The sequence below is a fragment of the Vulpes vulpes genome, chromosome 9, assembly GCF_048418805.1.
Source record: "Vulpes vulpes isolate BD-2025 chromosome 9, VulVul3, whole genome shotgun sequence".
Lineage (NCBI taxonomy): Eukaryota > Metazoa > Chordata > Mammalia > Carnivora > Canidae > Vulpes > Vulpes vulpes.
The window spans coordinates 21,439,381-21,457,161 of record NC_132788.1 but is presented as its reverse complement, the minus strand read 5'-3'; the positions used below and the strand labels follow the sequence as shown (position 1 = coordinate 21,457,161).

The following is a 17,781-nucleotide window of genomic DNA, read 5'->3' as shown; positions in this document are numbered from 1 at the left end:
CCCAGGCTCCAAGGGCACCTGAGCCCTTGTCTTTGTTCTAACTGGTTCTGGATGCCTGAGAGAGCATGTACACCAGCCTGCAATCCTCAAGAAAAACCCCAGACCCTGAACAAAGACAAGACTCCCTCCTTTTCTTTCCGAGTCTCCCAGATACTCTGTCCCAGCGCTCTCTCTCATTTCAGCCAACTCTGCCTTCACCTCCTGCTGGCTCGCATTTAATTTCTATCCTGTGCACAGCACAACCAGGGATCCTCTTGGCTGGTTCTGCAGGAACCCCTGTGGGTCCTCGGACCTGGCCAGCCAGCATCAGTTCCAGGTATTCTGAGCCTTTGCTTCTTTCTCTGTAAAATGGGACAACGATGGGCAGCTATTTGAGTTGCCTGAAGGATTCAGCTTGAAGGCACCCAGGCACTCCATGGCCGGGAACAGGAAGGCAGGCTCCGGGCCTAATCTTAGCCCTGCAGTGGTCTGGTTATTTCCTTACTTCCTCCTCTGCAGCACGAGGGAGAGTAATCTTGACCCACAGGACCGGGGGTGGGTGAGATGACCATTAAGAATCCACAGAAACATGTAACAGAAACACTTTCCTTAGTGGCTGTACCAGCTCAGCACGTGGTAGACCTTTCTGGGGCTTCTTCTTTTTTTTTATTTTTAAAGATTTTCTTTTTAAGTAATCTCTACATCCAACAAGGGGCTTGAACTCACAACCCCAAGATCAAGAGTCAACACACTCTTCTGACTGGGCCAGCCAGGGGTCCCTTTGGGCTTCTGCCAAAAGCCATCACACAGCCCACTCCAGGCACAGAGCCCAGCTCTGTCTTGCTCAGGGAGGGTCTGTGATGAGAAAGATGAAGGTGTGCTCCGGGAGCATCGTGGAGTTGGGAGAGAGGGCAGCGTTAGCTGGGAATCAGAAACTCCACGGGCTTAGTTTGTGTGGGAAGAGCCGTCAGAGGCCAGGTGGTCCAGACTTCAGTGCTATGCAGGAGAGGCCCTCTCGGCCACCTTTCCCCTGGATTCTTCTAGTAATAAGGCACTTGCTGTCTCAAAATGCTAGCAGCCTGTTCCATTGCTCAGAGCTCCAATGATAAGAAGGCCTTCCTTTATATTCAGCCCAAATACACTTCTCTGTGACTTCCTGGGACTGCCTTCTGGACACACATGTTACAAAACACATCTCTCTTTCACCTAAGAGCCCATCAGCATGAGGAAACTGCTTCTCTGCTCCTTCTGGTTTTCTTTACTCTAAACTACTCAGTTCTTCAAATAGTTCTCCCAAGAGAAGATCTTCAGATCCCTCAATCCCCTTGAGACTTTCAGCAGGGTCCGTCCCACTGGTTGAAGATGGTGCCCTCAGAGTGGCATCCAAGACCACAGAAGTACCATGGCCTGATGGAATGAGCTGTCTCTTCTCCCAGTCCCTACCCCAATAGGGAGACTCTTCTCTCAGGGCCAGTGGGATACTCTGTACTTTCTCTCATTTTCCACCACGAAGGGACCAGGAGTGGTCTTATTGGATGAGCTGCCTTGAGAGCTGATATAACAAGGATTCCCAGCCAAACTCTGGCCATGTGGGCATCGTGGGTGTGCTCTGTCACAAAGAAGTGGGTCAGTGCTGGCACAGCAGTGACATGCCAACATTTACTGAACCTCATTTCCATCTAGTGGTTCTAGATTTCACACACGAATAGCTCTGCCTGCCACTGGCTCTCGTTCTGGTCTGACAGAGAAGCCCTGACCTGGATGGCAGTGCCGGCCTCGCGATGTGGGGCCCTCCTGCCCAATCCCAGGGCTCAGCTTCCACCCACCGGTCTCCCCAGGAAGGGGCAGGCTGCTGCAAAGGGGTGACCTGTAAGGCCAAAGCATTGATGGGGGGAAGGTGAGGCGAGAGCAGAACAGTTTTGGGGGGCAGGGGAGGGGTGGCAGTAAACAGGATGAAATGGACAGTCTAAGGCCCCAGCTCCTCCCAAATTCCTAAGTGAATACACAGAAAGCCTCCCTCGAGGGTGATAAATCCATCCCATCAATAAATCCCTAATAGGATGGTGAGGTGGGCTTCAGGGTTTCGGTGCTTTTTCAATCTGACTTAGAGTAATAGCAGGGCAGGAGGGGGGAGCCCTGGAAGTCTAGGTTTTACCAGCATAAGGAAATGACACATACCTGCCAGGAGGAGCCGGAGGGTGAATCACGCCCAGGAAGTGGAGAGGAGAGATCAGGTTGGCCCCGAGGAGGGAGGGAGGAGGGAGGGAGAGGGGAGGAGGGACGAGACCCTGGGAATTGCAGGCTCCCAGCACTGCCACAGGCTCTACCTTTTCCACTCCCACTGGCCCTGCCTCCCGGATGATGAACCCGGTCAATGAATGGATAGGAGATTCTAGGAGATTCGGGGCCTGACCTGGATTAGAACAGGCCTACCACGGATTGGATAGCAATTTGTATCCATAAAAGGAAGTTCCAAAGGGAGATCTGGGCATCTCCTCCCCTCCACCCTGATCCTGGCAGGCGAGTGAACACCAAAAACACAAAAAGATGCACACTCAACTTCTTGTTTTGTGAGCAGAGATTGCATTTTCTTGCCACAACTGGGCAGAGCTGGCTGTGGAGATGGATGTGAGGAGGAGAAAGATTCCCGAGGGAGGGTGTTGGATCGTGGGTGTTATCAGTGGCAGGAAGTAAGGGGTGGGGAGGTGAGCGGGAGGCTCCTCCAAAGCCCAGGGTAGCTGAGTATAGAGGCGCTGCAGAGCTGTAGCTCTTTGGGAACCCTGGAAAAACAGGGCAGCTGGGGCCTCATGAACACCCCATGCCCCCTGGGGAGCCCATCTTGGATCCCAGAGATAGAAGGGTCCTTCCAGCTCCCTTAGAGCAACCTTCTAATTTTCCAGAGCAGATGCCCCTTATGCAAGGTCCCACCAGGCAGTCAGAGAGAGAGCTAGCGCCCTGCATCTCCCAGCCCAGGGTTCTTTTCCTTTAAAAAGCCAAATCCTCATCACTTTTCCCTTCATCACTCCGCTGACTATTTGAATGACCAAAAGTTGTATTTAGAGAATAATGAGGGGCCCTTTCCTCCTGATTATCATCTGGAAGAAGAAATTCCCCTCTCTAGACCCAGAGGGCAAAAGAAATACAGTTCTGACCTTTCTGTCCCTCCTTCCTGCTAGTCAAAATATACCAGGTGCAATGGTCTTCACACAAGTTTTTCACATCCTTTTTTTTTTTTTCATAGTGCATAGCGCTTTAGGGCATCCAGCCAGGGGAAATCCTGCCCCTGATACCCACCCCCACATTTACCCCTGCCTCTGTAGCCTGTACCTATAGGTTTAATCACCCTGAGCTAGAAAGTTGGCTCCCAGGTCATCACGCTCATACAGCAACGGTGGGGGTTGGGGAGAGCCCTGGGGACAACCCTGCCCCTGGTAATGAGCTCCTCTTTTAGGCTGTCCTCTGGTTTTCATGATATCTTGACTTCTTCTTTCCTTACTGATGGCTGAGTTAGGCCCTGCTTGAAGCATCTACTGCCTTAGAACAATGCGCCTTTCCTTAGCAGCATTTGCCAGAATTGCAAATTTACGTTTATTTATTAGACTACTGGACACAAGTTGGTCTCTCTCTTTGGATGCTAAGTTCTGGGAGGGCAGGGAAGATGGAGTTTCTTTACTCAGCACTGTGAGATTCTCACCCTAGAATCTAGCTGACTCGATGACATTGGCTGATTGATAAAATAAAAGTGACCTTCCACCTGTGTGGAAACATGTGGTTTATAGTCACCGTGAGAAATTGACCTAATGTGGCTGAGGCCCATCCCACTCCAAACATCTAGAAATGCTGGGTAAGTCATAACAGAAATAATTGCAATTACACCAGAGCTGGAAAGAGGAAATTTGCAGGTATTAGAAAAGAGAGGGGTCTCACATCTAGAGCACTGAGTGGAAATTAAGGCTATGGACACCTTGGGAGCTGGGGCTGTGGGTTGATGCATGCGTGGGTAGTGTCATCCAGCTGCAGATCCTCAAGAAGCAGGGACTCAGCACAGAGAATGAACAGCTGCCTTGATGATGTGATTATGAGAAGGGCACCAGAAACACTGCTCACCAGCCTTTGGAGGTGAGAAAGCTTGACGTCCACCAGGGCCCAGTTTAAAAAAAGAAAGAAATTAAAAACCCAAACCTGTGCCATTCTACATATGTGGGATGGGAAGCCTAACCCTAGCAATTAAAATAAAAACAAATCCAGAAGTGGTAACAAGTGATTCAGATTTTTCCTCTGAAAAAGCACAACTCCGCACAACACTTGCTTAATCAGAAGAAGTACAGGGGGCCCCCTCCCCCCCCCCTCATGTACACACACACACACAATTCAGAATGATAAACCACTCAGGTAGGCAATCATCACTGAGGGAAGCTCAGCAGATGGAAATTATAGACTAGACAATCAAGAACTGAAGTTAATAGAAAAATGCAGGACTAGGGCACCTGGGTGGTTCAGTGGTTGACAGTCTGCCTTTGGCTCAGGTCATGATTGCAGGGTCCTAGGATGGAGTCCCACATCAGGATCCCCACAGGGAGCCTGCTTCGCCCTCTGCCTATGTCTCTGCCTCTCTCTGTGTCTCTCATGAATAAATAAATAAACATATTTTTTTAAAAGGAAAAAAAGAAAAATCCAGGACTACAGGAAGTATATCTAAAATATTCAAATAGAGAAAAAAAATATTATGAGAAGTCCAAGTTAATGATCCTCATGGGTACATTGGGGAGGGGGATGTTGAAAGTTGGTAACATGAAAACACGAGCTAACAGTAGTTTGGAAAACAGAAGGAAAAAGATTACAGTCAGAGCCTCATAAGGTCTTTCCACTTGGAGAGAAGAGCAACAATATTGACCATGGGAGATTTTCAAGTCATGTGCCAAGAATGAGCAAAATAATTAAAATAATAGAATTGCAATATATAACTTCTCAGTCAGGAGGGCGAAAAGAAGGAAATAAAAGAAACACAGTCAATCTCCTGAGAAGCAATAAGGTAGGAAAAAAGGCAAATATGAAATAATATAGCAGAAATGTCTTAATAAATAAAAAGGTCTTAATAAATTTTAAAAAGCTTGAATTGACTGTTAAAAGACAAAGGACCTCAGGCTCAATTTTTTTGAAAATCGAGCTCTCTATAGTTCACAAAAGACAAACCTAAAACATTAAGACATAGAAAAGTTGAAAATAAGGGGGTAAAAAAGTATCAGCCAGACAATCACTAAATGAAGAGAGAGTTGATGCAGAGATCTAAGGCAACAAACTCAATTTGAAAAAAATAAAATAAAAACATGATTATAGGGAATTGACTTTAAAAGGGATAAATTGGCCAAGAAGATATAATAATAAGTAACCAAAATGCAAAGAATTCAAAATGTAAAGCAAAATATTAACGGAAGTAAAAAATGAAGTTTCTATTTCCCAACTTCACTTGGGCCTGCACGCTACAGAATTGTAGAGTGCATTCAATTCAACAGAACCTTCGAGACTGAGCTATGCCTACAGCCCTGTGCAGCCCTGGTGGGACTCAGATGGCTGTAAGCCATCGATATAGAGGCGGGTAAAGAGGGAGGACAGGGAGAACTAATGGAAAAACTCAACACCCACTACATTTAAGACCTTGTGCTAGGCACTTAACACACCATCTTATGCAACCTCGCAGAAATCCAAAGAGGTTGGAATAGTAACTGTAATTTACAGAAAAGAACCTAAAAGTCAAAGACATTTAGTAATTTTCCAGAGGTCACAAGACTAGTGAGCAATAGCGAATGAACTCAGACCATCCAAGGTAATCTCCATGAAGTCAGGGACTGTTTTTCTCCCTGTCCTCTCGGTCTGTGAAACTAGGGCCTAGCATAGATTAGACACTTGATAAATGCCCACTGCTATAGACTGAATGTTTGAGTTCCACCCTCCTCCAATTTGTATGTTGAAATCTTAACCCCCAACATGGAGGTATTATGAGGTGGGGCCTTTGGGAGGTGATCAGGTCATGAAGGTGGAACCCTCATGAACGAAGTTAGCATTCTTAGAGACGAGACCCCGGAGAGCACCCCTTCCACCAAGTGAGGACGCAGCCAAAGATGACAGTCCATGAACCAGGAAGAAACCTTTCCCCAGATGTAGAATCTGCTGGCACCTTGTTCTTGGATTTCCAGCCTCCAGAACTGTGAGAGATAAATGTCTGTTGTTTAAGCCATGTGTCTGGCATTTTTGTTACAGCAACCCAAAGACATCTGCTGACTAAGTGACTGAATTCAGATACTCCCGGCCTGTGCCATTCCCATCGCGCCAAAGCACCTGCTCCACCATCACCCTTAATCTTGGAGTCTCTTCACTCCACCCAAAGCTCCCCTCCCACAAAGGCTCCTCCTTTCTCCAGCCTGTTCACTGGCCAGTGCCCCTTCCTTATCCAGAGTTGACAAAGGAGAGAGAAGAAAGCCAGGTTCCCACGACATATCCAGGTTGTCTCACGAACACAATTTCCTCACAGGCTGGTGGTTGAGAAGAAATGTTCCTGATGGTCGCTGAGGGAGAAGGCAGGCCCAGGTGGCCCAAAGCACTGGAGATTTGGGGGGAGAATCCTCTGTCATCAGGGACTACCATCACTTCCCTATACTGCATGGCCATTAGCAGGTGTCTAGAATGCAGGGGGCAACTGAGATATTTAAACACCAATTGAAATTGACCTGAAACTTTTGGGTGGTGAAACAATTCTTGGGGACAAAAAAGTGTCATCAGATGGAGGAGTTTTTTTTCTGTTGCGATTTTAACTTTTTATTTTGAAATAATTATAAACTCATAGGAAGTTGCGAAAATGGCACACAGAGTGCCTGTACTCTTGACCCATCTTCCCGTAGTGGTGCAGGAAACCGACATTGCTATAATACTGTGATGAGACGACAGACCTAATTCCATTTTCACCACCTTTAACATGGATTTGTTTGTGTGTGTGTGTGTGTGTGTGTGTGTGTAGTCACATGCCATCTTATCTCATATATATGGTTGCATAACTACCTCCACATCCAAGACACAGAATAGTTTCATCACAATGAAAGAACCCCCTTGATGGTCACACTTGCCCCCATCTCTGCAACTACTTATGTGTCCCCCATCTCTATAATTTTAAGAATGTTACTTAATAAATGGAAGGATTTGAGACTGACTTTTTTCATGACCCACAATGCCCTTGAGATCCATCCACCCACAGTCTGTTCCTTTTCAATGCTGAGTAATATTTCATTGTATGGATATACCAGTTCCCAGTGGAGGATGCTGGGTTGTTTCCAGTTTCTGGATGTTGGTTGTAGCTCTTTCACAAGAGGGTGGCTAGACCCTTTAGAATTCCTGGTGAACAACCAGGCTCTATCTCCACTTTCAGTGACGTGCCTGCCCAGACTGGGGGAACAACTGCACTCCAGGAATTGGTTTTTCAGCCATGGCTCACTTCTACTGGTCCTTCAAGTTTTAAGTGGAACATCACCTTTTCTGAGAAGTTTTTGTGTTGATAACCATCTCCTGGGGCAGGCTCCGACATCTCTCCATAATCCCTGATGTGTCTTTTGCCTCTGTATCCTCAGCTCTGGCTCAGGATCAGTATGCTTAAGAGGCAACATCGAATCAGTCCCATGGTTTGTTTGTGTTTGTTTCTTTCTTTCTTTCTTTCTTTCTTTCTTTCTTTCTTTCTTTTCTCTCTTTCTCTCTTCTTTCTTTCTTCTTTCTTTCTTTTTTCTTAAGATTTTATTTATTTATTTTAGAGAGAGAGAGAGAGAAAGAGAGAGCATGAGTGGGGTGAGGGGCAGAGAGAGAAGGATATTCCCCAGTGAGCAGGAAGCTTGTTATGGGACTTGATCCCAGGACCTCAGGGTCATGACCTGAGCGGAAGGCAGATGCTTAACTCACCAAGCCACCCAGGTGTCCCTGTCTTTTCTTTCTTCACAACCATCGTCATTTTCTAAAGCAGGCCATCCCTCTCTGTGATTACAACACATTCCTGAAGCAATGTCATAAAGGAGGATGGTCATCGCCTGATGGACCATATTTCTTACTCAAGCACTGTTTTAACCATAATAAAGATAATGCCACCAGGAGGGCCCTCAGGTACTTCCAAGATTTTGCTATTAGAGATAATACTGTAATGGGCATCTTCATATGTAAGGACATTTCTGAATATCTGATTGTGTCATAAGAGACAGTCCTAGAAGTAGAATGACTGAGTTAAAAGGCATAAGATCTTTGATATTTCGCAGTACATGCTGCCAACTTGCTTTCCAGAAAGGTGGCTGTACTAGTTTCCTACTGCTGCTGTGACAAATGACCACAGAACTGAGTGGCTTAAAACAACACAAATTTATCATATAGTTCAGGAGATCAGAAGGACTGAAATTAAGGTACCAGCGGGGCTGTGTTCTTTCTGGACTTTCTAGAGAATCCTTTTCCTTGTCTTTTCCAGCTTCTAGAAGCTTTTTGCATTCATGAGCTCCTGGTCTCTTCTTCCATCTTCAAAGTCAGCAGAATATTTAACTCTCTCTCTCTGTCTCTCTGACTTCTGTTTCTCTTGTCACTTTTCCTTCTGTTGCCACACCACTTTCCCAGATAATCTGGCATATCTCCCTCTCTCAAGACCCTTACCTTAATCGCATCTACAACGTCTCCTTCACCCCGTAAGTTAATAGCCACAGATTTTTGGATGAAGACAGATACATCTCTGAAAGGCCATTATTGGACACCCACCTGCCAAGTATTAAAGGACTGAGATGCTTTTTGAACAAACGTATCACCTGAAGAGTTAAGAGGGAGAGTAAAAATATAGGCATTTACCCTAAGAACACTATTCACTCAAGACCAAAGGGCAGGGCAGGCTTTCAATTGTAGGCACACGCAGTTCAATAAAAATACCATTCTTGAAAATCAGGGATGATTCTGTGGGAAGATTGCCACTGATGTTGACATGGCGTCTAAGCCCAGGAAAGAAAGAACAACCAACAACCCATGAACTGGTCTGTTAAATCCTATAAGCAGGACAGCATGACCAGGAAGTCAAGCTCAGTTATCTCTTTCACATATTAACTGTTATCAAACAGTCCAGCAGCATGGAAATGATTTATTGATGTGTAATTCATGACCTTGCCGCTTGCTCTTTCTGCGAAGTTTTATTTAGTTCTAGCCATAACATAATTATGCCTCGTCAATTTCCAAGCACTACAGATGCCACCATTTCCCTCTTTTTCTCAAGTTTAACAGTCCTCCCAACAGGCACACCTGCTAGCCACAGAGCACAAGCTGCTACAGGACCAAAGCTTGCAAATGGTAAGCAGGGGCCCTTGATGGTTTGGTCTGCCTGCAACTCCTACTCCTCCTCTTCAGAGAATTTCACTCGCTGTCTTTGCAGGGAACTACTCCTTCTTCCACAGCAACTGAGTCATTCTCGTGGGGACTGCCCATTGTGGTAGACCATCTCTTCTACCTTTTCCCCCTGCTCTGGACCACAGCATGGAACATATTACTCAAGCTGGGGCAAACATGGCACCCCACCTTCTTGGCCTGGGTTGGGGGGATGGGTCCAGAAATAGACATATGGTCTTAGCCAAATGAATCTGAGTTTTGGGGCATTTTTTAAACATTAGCCTAGGGAAACACGCTTTGTCCTGTGGTAAGAAGGCCGTAGGTGAGAGCCTGGAAGCAATCAACACCTATGTCCCCTGCGTTTTGCAGAAGTTGTTTTGGAAGAATGAAGTCAACATGCAGTGAGGGCCAGAAAGACAGAAGGGAAGACCCGGGGACAGTTGGCCATGTCTAAGATCCCAGTTCCATTTGTTCCTGAGTTGAGCTGCTTCCCAATCTTACTCAGTATGGGTATGTGAGCCAGTGTATCCCCTCTTTGGCTTTCTGTCATTGACAAAAAGGGTGACACTTTCCTCTCTTGATTTCATTCTCAATAGTAGGCTCTTTTCTGCTGATGCTCTTTATTTCTCTGCTCTGGAGAAACATATTCCAAAGCCACTCTTAGTCAGGTCTAAGTGACTGAAGTTTTAATGAATGGGTGCTCCCATTCATCCTTAGGCAGATGAACAGTGGGAAATCATGTCCACCTCCCTCCCCCCAGGAGCCTCCTGTCCCCCTAGAACAATCCTATCACTAAGGTGCCTCATTTATTCCAGCATTGGTCTTGTCTGATCTGCCATCATAGGGTAGATACAAGGATGTATTGTGGCAACCAAAGTATGATTGCATGCACACATGAGTGTGTGTAGGGGTGTGTGTGTGTGTGTGTGTGTGTGTGTGTGTGTGTACATCCCTGTAGCAGTGGGGATGGGAGGGAAAATGAGGGAGAGAGAGCACTTGTGAGTGAATGAGTTAGAAGCTCTGTTACTCATGAGCATAGGTCAACATGTACAACCAGGCCAAACTGGGTCCTTCCTATCTCATGAGATGAAAAGAGAATGAGGGAGAAAAATCCTACAGCGGATTGGCAAGCAACAGGCACTGCATCTGAGGTGTTGTGGCAAAGACACCACTTTCTTGGACAGGGCATGCCATCCTCCAGACTAAGGGTAACTCACTGGCCTAATGTGGTGGCTCTCCCTCCACCTGCCCCATTGCATTTATCTTCTGCATCTTATAGAACACAGCCTCCAACATCAATGACCCCATTGACATGCAGCCCATAGCAAATTTGTGCTATAGACCTCTAGGCCTCTTCTCCAGTGCTAAATAAGTATATTTTGGAATTAAATCCCACTTAATCTTGAGGCTAGATTGGTAATCCCATGAGCATGCAGTTCTCTGCTTCTCTGTCTCCTTGAGGTGACTGTGGGGAAAGAGAGCCAATTCTTCTTATTCAATACTTTCTGTTATTCTTGTCATAGAAAATGCTGGGGCATTTTACTATCTCTTTGAATAATGTGCATCAAAATAATGTGCATCCAAATAAGTTAAAGTTCCTATCTTGATGTTTAAGCCAAAACCAATTCACAAGTGTGGGCTGGCCCAGATGATCCATCCCCTATACACATGAAGTATACAATATTCTTGCTCTAACAAGCATTTAGAGGAGGAGAGGCTTCTCCTGTCTTTTGTTTTTGTTGTACACAGGAACACATTCTGACCTTTACTTGGCCTTCTGTGTTTCATGCATATGCTGGAGACCACAAACTCTATTGATGAGTAGGTGGGAGAAAAAAACACTTTGGCAGTTTGTCAAGATCAGTGTATGGCACTTTTTAAAAAAGAATGGGGCAGTGGGAAGCCTCCACCCATATTAATTGGTGAGCATGTTGCAAGCTGGGAAGGGTCAGGAATCTCAGTGCTGAGCAGAGGGAGCGTGGTCAGCCAGGGGGAGGCAGGCAGCTGGACCAGTGGGGCCCCAAGCAGGCCCCCTGAGTCACCCATGATGGGCACAGCAGAGCACTGCTGTCAGCTAGCTCCCTGCCCAGGGGAAGTGGGCCCCAAACAGCATACTGAGTCATATTTATTGAAGAGACCACAAGAACAAAAGCTGTACACAGGAGCCTCTGCGGGGGATGGCATTCACACTGCTTTTACCACTCCATTAACAGCATTTCTCTTTCCTCCAGTGGATGGGCTACGTGGGATGTGGGTTAAGAAAATCAAACAGAGGTTCCATTTTCACATTATTCTTCAGCGGGCGGTTTTAACTCTGTAGAATCAGGTGTGTTTTGAGAGATTTACTTACAATTGACATTTTATTTTTAACATTCCCCATAGAATAAGTCTAGGTTTAATTGAGAGAAAATTGTTCATGAAATTATCCTGGTAATTGTAAAATACTGATAATTTAAAGTTAAATTTTAAATGGTGAAGACTGATAAACAGCATGATTTGCATTCTTATTGCAAAAGATCTTTTTGGAAACCTAATCCTAGCCTCAGAAGCAATGCCCCAGGACAGGCAGAGGACAAAAAGTCAATGGATTTGGGAGCAAGTCAAGTTCTGCCACTACATGGCTACAGGACCTCAGGCTAGTCACCTTTTCCTTTTCTTATGTCTACATTTTTATTTGAAAAGTGAAAGAAACAATCAAGAAAATAACAATCACCTGCATTTCCACAAACCCAAATCAGCCACTGTTAACATGTTAACATGTTTCTCATTTGTTAACAAAGCGGTTAGACTGGGTCACTGCCAAGGTCCCTCTGGCATAACCATCTCCCCATTCTATGACTAATTACTCAATGGGTCCAGACATACCATAGATCATATCTGTCTCCCCAGTGCTTCTCCACCAGATACCTATATTTTTAAGAAGTTATTGATGATGAGCTTAACCACTGACACTTATCTTATATCTGACCTTTCGCAACTTTATTATGAAGCAGGAATTCCCAACTCCTTAACAGATAATAGAAGACTCTATTCATTCTTTCCTTTGAACTCCAGTGATTGGAGGGTGGGTAACAGCAAAATCCCTGAGTGAAGGTCCCCATTCCTCCCCAAAGGGCTCAGAAATAGATCTTCCGAGCAAAGCCAGAGCTTTGAGAGCTGCCAGCAACACCTATCTTTCCTGTTGGCATTCCTTTATAAGGAGACCCTATAATGGCCTGGAGGAGTCTCACTGAAGGCCATGCTAATGTGCCTTAAAAGTCTGTTCATCCTTTGTGAAATTCCTAACCTTTAGGATTTCAGCAATATCCAAATTCTATTTGTTGGTCATACTTCCATTTGGCTTACTTGTAAATTCCTGATGTTACACACTCTAATATCTCTTGTTTCAGCTATCCTCTGTTTGCAAATTCAGCTCTTTTCCAGGCCACTACTAAACACATAACCATCATGGAAGTATCCATGACATAAACTTCAAACACCTACACCAGTGATTGCTTCCCCAGTACCTCTATCACGCCTTGGGCAAGTTTTGACTCATTTGTTTTCCTTATTGAAAGAACAGAGCTATATACATTCCCAAGCCAGAACTAGAAGAAACCTCTAGAACATTCCTGGGCTGAGGTTTTGACTAGGTGATGAGCAGCCATCTTGGTCATGGGGCCCCAGGGATAAGGGAATGGAAGTATTATGGCAATGTATTCTTATAGTCACAAGACACATACTCTCTCTCTCTGAAAAAGGATTCCATTGTGTCCAATGAAGCCTTTGGAGGGCAAGTGACTGTCAGGCCTCAGTTTGTTACAATTTTAGGATGTCAAGGGGGTTTTAGATATTCTGGAGTCTAACTCCTTCATTTTATAGGAGAAGAAATAGAACTGGTTTTGTCCAAGATAATTCTTATTCTATAATTTGTAAAACATCTTGAAATGTGTAAGATACTGACACATATTTTCTCCTTTGAGCTCTACTATAATTCTGTGCATTAGACAAAACAGGTGCTCTTAGCTCCATTATACAGATGAACATAAGAAGCTTCAGGGTTGTCGAGTGTAGGACCCAAGATCAGAGATACTGAGTGCCTAGCATTCTTGTCATTGCATGCCACTGCCTCTTCAGAATCTAATGGGCATACTGGTTTTCACCCAAGGAAGAAGCAGATCCCAAAGGTAGAATGAAGAGTTAGATCATAGACCTAGAAGGCTCTTACAGTGCTCCAACTACATACTACACATCTCACTGGGTTCCTTCTATTCGTTATTTCATGTAATTGCCATAGTAGCCCGGTGAAGCAAATATTCCAATCCCTGTAGGAAACAAACACTTAGGTTGAAAAAACTTGACCTAAATCCCATAATGACAAAAAAGGGAAGGGGATCTGGAATATATGTCTTCAGACTACATACTCTCTTGCCTTCTCTACCGTTTCATTTTCCATGACACCCAGGGATTCCAAGTCATAATCATCCAGTTTCTGATCAGGACACCAACTGAGAGCAGAAGATGGTCCTCAGTCCACTTGTGTGGCATCTGACCCAATGGTCTGTGGCTGGGATGGAAGGAATGGAAGGGACAGAGATGGGGCAGAGACATGGCCAATCTGAGGAGCTGGGGTTGTCTAGTCCCAGAGAGGAGCATCTGAGAGGCAGAGGGTCCAGGGACTGAAAGAACAAGAGGGCTAAGTGGGGAGAGGTGGGCAGGACAGTGCCAGAACACTGAAGAACAACTTCTAAATGGAAGAGAATGCAGGGAGCTTGGTGGCTGGGGGGATGCAGGCTTGGTGCAGGGCAGGGCTGCGTGGGAGCAGAGAGGATTCTGCAAGCTGCCCTGCCTGCATCACAGGCATCCTGAGAACAAGTGCAAGCAGAGAGATCCGGCCCTTCAAGAACCACCTACCCAGCCACCCCCACAAAGACATTACCCAATGCCAAGTAAAAGCTACGCAGCAACCAATTTGGGCCCCCGGATGATGAGCCAATCTCTGGAGCATAATGCTGGCCACCTCTGACAGTTACCTTCCTCAGTTGCAGAGAGAAGCCAGGGAACTGTTTGTATTGTCTGCAGTGCTCCATGGACAGTGCTGGGAGGTGTGATCACACTTCCCTTACTGGTTGCTAAGCAACAGCATTAAGCTGATGTACAAGGCTGAAGCTCTAGGAGGTGTGTGTGGTGGAGGGTGTGCATGCTGGGGAAGAGCTGTAGAGTGGAGTGGAAAGGAAAGTAGGCTCGTTGATTTTGTTTTGACTGAGAGATCTCGGCAGGTGAGGTTAAGAAGAGCCCTGTCTTGCAGAGGGAACAAGGAGGAGATTGCAATACTCCTGGATTGTGGGGAACAAAGGAGGAAACATCTAAGTATTCACAATATTGGAAGACAACCAAGTTCTGTTTAAAACTGTTCCCCAAGAAGAGTACCTCAGAGTACACAGGTTTCAGGCAGCTGGTTTCCCTAGTTTTCAACTTCCGGGATATTTCAAGCTTTTTTTCCCCAGATGCTACTCCATGCTCATTTCATCTAGAGATAATTTTATTTATCTGGAGATCATTTTATCTGAAATGAAAGGAAAAACACCTTTGGTGTGTGTGAAACCTGAGGCCTTTCCTAGGTCCACATTGCTAAGGTGGAATGTTACTGAAGCAAGCAGAGTGGGCTGGTTCAGGAGAAAGGAAATTCCCCATCCCTGTGGGTGTCTAAACTGGACTGGACAACCACTTGGCATGAAGGCTTCCTGGAAGAATGACCTCGAAAGAGAAGGAGGGGAAGCCAGGAGAGAAGCAGCAGCGGGAACAGAGGCATGAGAGATGAAAGTAAAGGGTGTGTTCTGAGAAGAAGAGGTAAAATCAGCTTAGCTACATGAAGGTAAAGTAGACTGTTACGGGGCTGAACTGTATTCCCCCCAAATTCATATGCTGATGTCCTAACCCCCAGTACCTCAGGATGGGACTGTGTTGGGAGACACATAAAGTAAGGTTATTAGGGTGCACCCCACTCCAGAATGACTGGTGTCCTAATAAAGAGAGGGAATGAGCACAGACATGAACAGACCATGTGAGGACACAGGGAGAAGAGGATCATCTCCAAGCCAAGGAGAGAGGCCTTCGAAGAAGCCAACCTCGTCAACACTTTGGTCTTCGACTTCCAGCCTCCAGAACTGTGAGAAAAATCAGTGTCTGTTGTTGAAACCACCCAGTCGGTGCTATTTGTTACAGTAGCCCGAGCTGACTAACACGAGAATGATGAGAAGCAAGGCTGGGGGAGGAGACCAGAGACAAAACGCAGAGGACTCCTGGCACCATGAAAGCCAGGCAGAAGAATTCAAGCTTAAAGGCATTTGTAGTGGTTTTACATATTAAGTATAATTAGCAAAATATTTCTCAACAAAAGATAGAAGGGAGAGATGCCCACGGTGATGAAGAGAGTAGGGATCGCAGTGAAGGGGGTTTGTTTCTCGTGGAGTGCCATGTCTACTGCTGGCTGTAAACGTTTTAAAATGGTGACAAAATCACTGATGCAGAGGTAGAGAGCCAGGAGGGCAGGGCATCTGGGAACCATGCAAGGTAGAGGGAAAACTGCTCTTCATGTTGAGCCTGGATCAGAAAATAATAGGTAGGTGGTGCCCCTCTCAGACCTCAGCTCAGTGAAAGGAAGAACCTTCTAGCAATAACAGTTTGCCAACACTGATGAGTTCTCTGTATGAGATACTATTCACAGGTGCCCAAAGAAAAGAAGACCTTTCTCTATAAGATGGGGTTTGGACTAGGTCACTTGAGCTATCTGTCCACTTGCTCCTTTCCCAAGCCATTCTGTGTTCATGGAGGCAGGTCTGGTCCTTTGGGAAGTTCCACTTTTCTGTGACCCAGGGAGACTCCCCATTCTCTCTTCCATTTCTCAAGCAGCAAGGTGAGCAGAGAGCAAGTCGTTCTATGAGAATCGAGTAAAAATAAGGATCCATGGAACCTCTTTCTTGGGCTCTCTCTTCCTCCACCTGCGAATGGGAAATGCAAACTACACCTAACACCTGCTGCGGTCTTGAGCAGCCAGACTTGTAGCTGAATCAGGTCCACCTTTGCTTCTGGATTGCAGTGAACTGCCCCTAATGGCATGCTTAATGGATTTTTAAAGATAATATGGAGAATTTCCTGCAGGCCAGAGGCCTTCCAAGCTGAGGTCAGTGAAGGTGATCTCACAGGGCCTACTGGGAGTTGGAAGGAGGAGGGTGGCCACCGTCACCCAAGGCGCTGTGCTGGGAGAACAGCGAGAACAGCCCACTTACCCTGGCCACAGGCAAGAGCCTATCAGGAAGGCCTCACGGAGGTGGCACCCTGAAAGCTGGGGAAGGTTTCAAAGGAAGAACAAAAATGTGAAGGGGCCAGAGGGAATGAAGAACATTTGAGTGAGAACACAGAGCTCTCCAGGCAAAGGTGTGAGAAGTGAGCCTCATCTGGGGGAACGGGGAGTTTGGACACCTTTGGTGCATGACAGATTGGTCACGTTGCAGCCATTGGTATGAGCCTCCCCTGGTTCTCAAACTTGGCCACAGAGCCCAGAACCCTCACCGTACCCCTGGGCTCCGGAGCTCCTGGTCTCCTCCACAAAAGGATGTGTTTTCACTTGACTCATCTTCCCACATTTGTATCAACCCTGTCATAGGTTTTGCTTGTTTTTTTTTTTTTTTTTTTTTTTTGTGGCTGAATCAACTGTGTGCAATATGTCCACCTCTCCTGGTCGAATCAGTGCTTACACCCTACCGTCAGGAGGTCAGGTCTATAGTTTGGAAAGCAACAGCTTCCCTCACAAGCAGTAAAAACCCAGCCCAGGCTCAGTTTGCCTTCGCAGGGAAACAGGCTTCTCTTCCCAACAGACCTTGTTTTCCAGGCCATTAAAACCCTCGTGTGGAACAGCCACACTGTCCGCTCAGTGGAGGGCAGCTCCCCACTTTCACCACGCTGTTCACTTTCAGGGTTACTCAGATATCAACCCAGGCAATCCTGTCCCAAGGAGGTAGCCTCTTTCCTTAAACATATGTCAAAGATGATGAGGTTTCTCTTCCCTTAGGAGAGGGTAAAAGAATTCCTCCAGGAAGAAAACTGTATTTGTTTAGGAATATGTCTGCTGTGGTGTGAATGTTTGTGTTCTCCCCAAATTCATATGTTGAAATCCTAACCCCCAAGGGGATGGTTTCAGGAGGTGGGCCCTTAGGAGGAGATAAAGTCTGGACAGTGGAGCTTATGAATGGGGTTAGCACCCTTATGAAAGAACCCCCCCCCCCACCACCACCACCAAGTTCCCTCACTCTTTCCACCATGTGAGGACACAGCCAGAAAATACTGCCCATGAACCAGGTAGTGAGTCCTCACCAGACACTGAATCTGCTGGTGCCTTGATCTTGGACTTCCAGTCTCTGGAATTATGAGGAATAAACTAAA

The 17,781-nt window shown here is 46.0% G+C and overlaps 1 protein-coding gene across 3 annotated transcripts in view; it reads right to left on the bottom strand.

Moving 5' to 3' along the window:
- PTK2B (protein tyrosine kinase 2 beta) overlaps positions 1 to 17,781 on the bottom strand; it is a 138,786-nt gene that overhangs the window by 91,751 nt on the left and 29,254 nt on the right. Inside the window, exon 1 of one of the 3 annotated variants that reach the window (XM_072719530.1) lies at positions 2,158 to 2,382. The exons of the other annotated variants lie outside the window; for them this stretch is intronic. The gene's annotated coding sequence lies outside the window, so the exon portion shown is untranslated. Of the gene's footprint in view, positions 1 to 2,157; positions 2,383 to 17,781 lie in introns of those variants that run through there. 3 annotated transcript variants of the gene reach the window in all.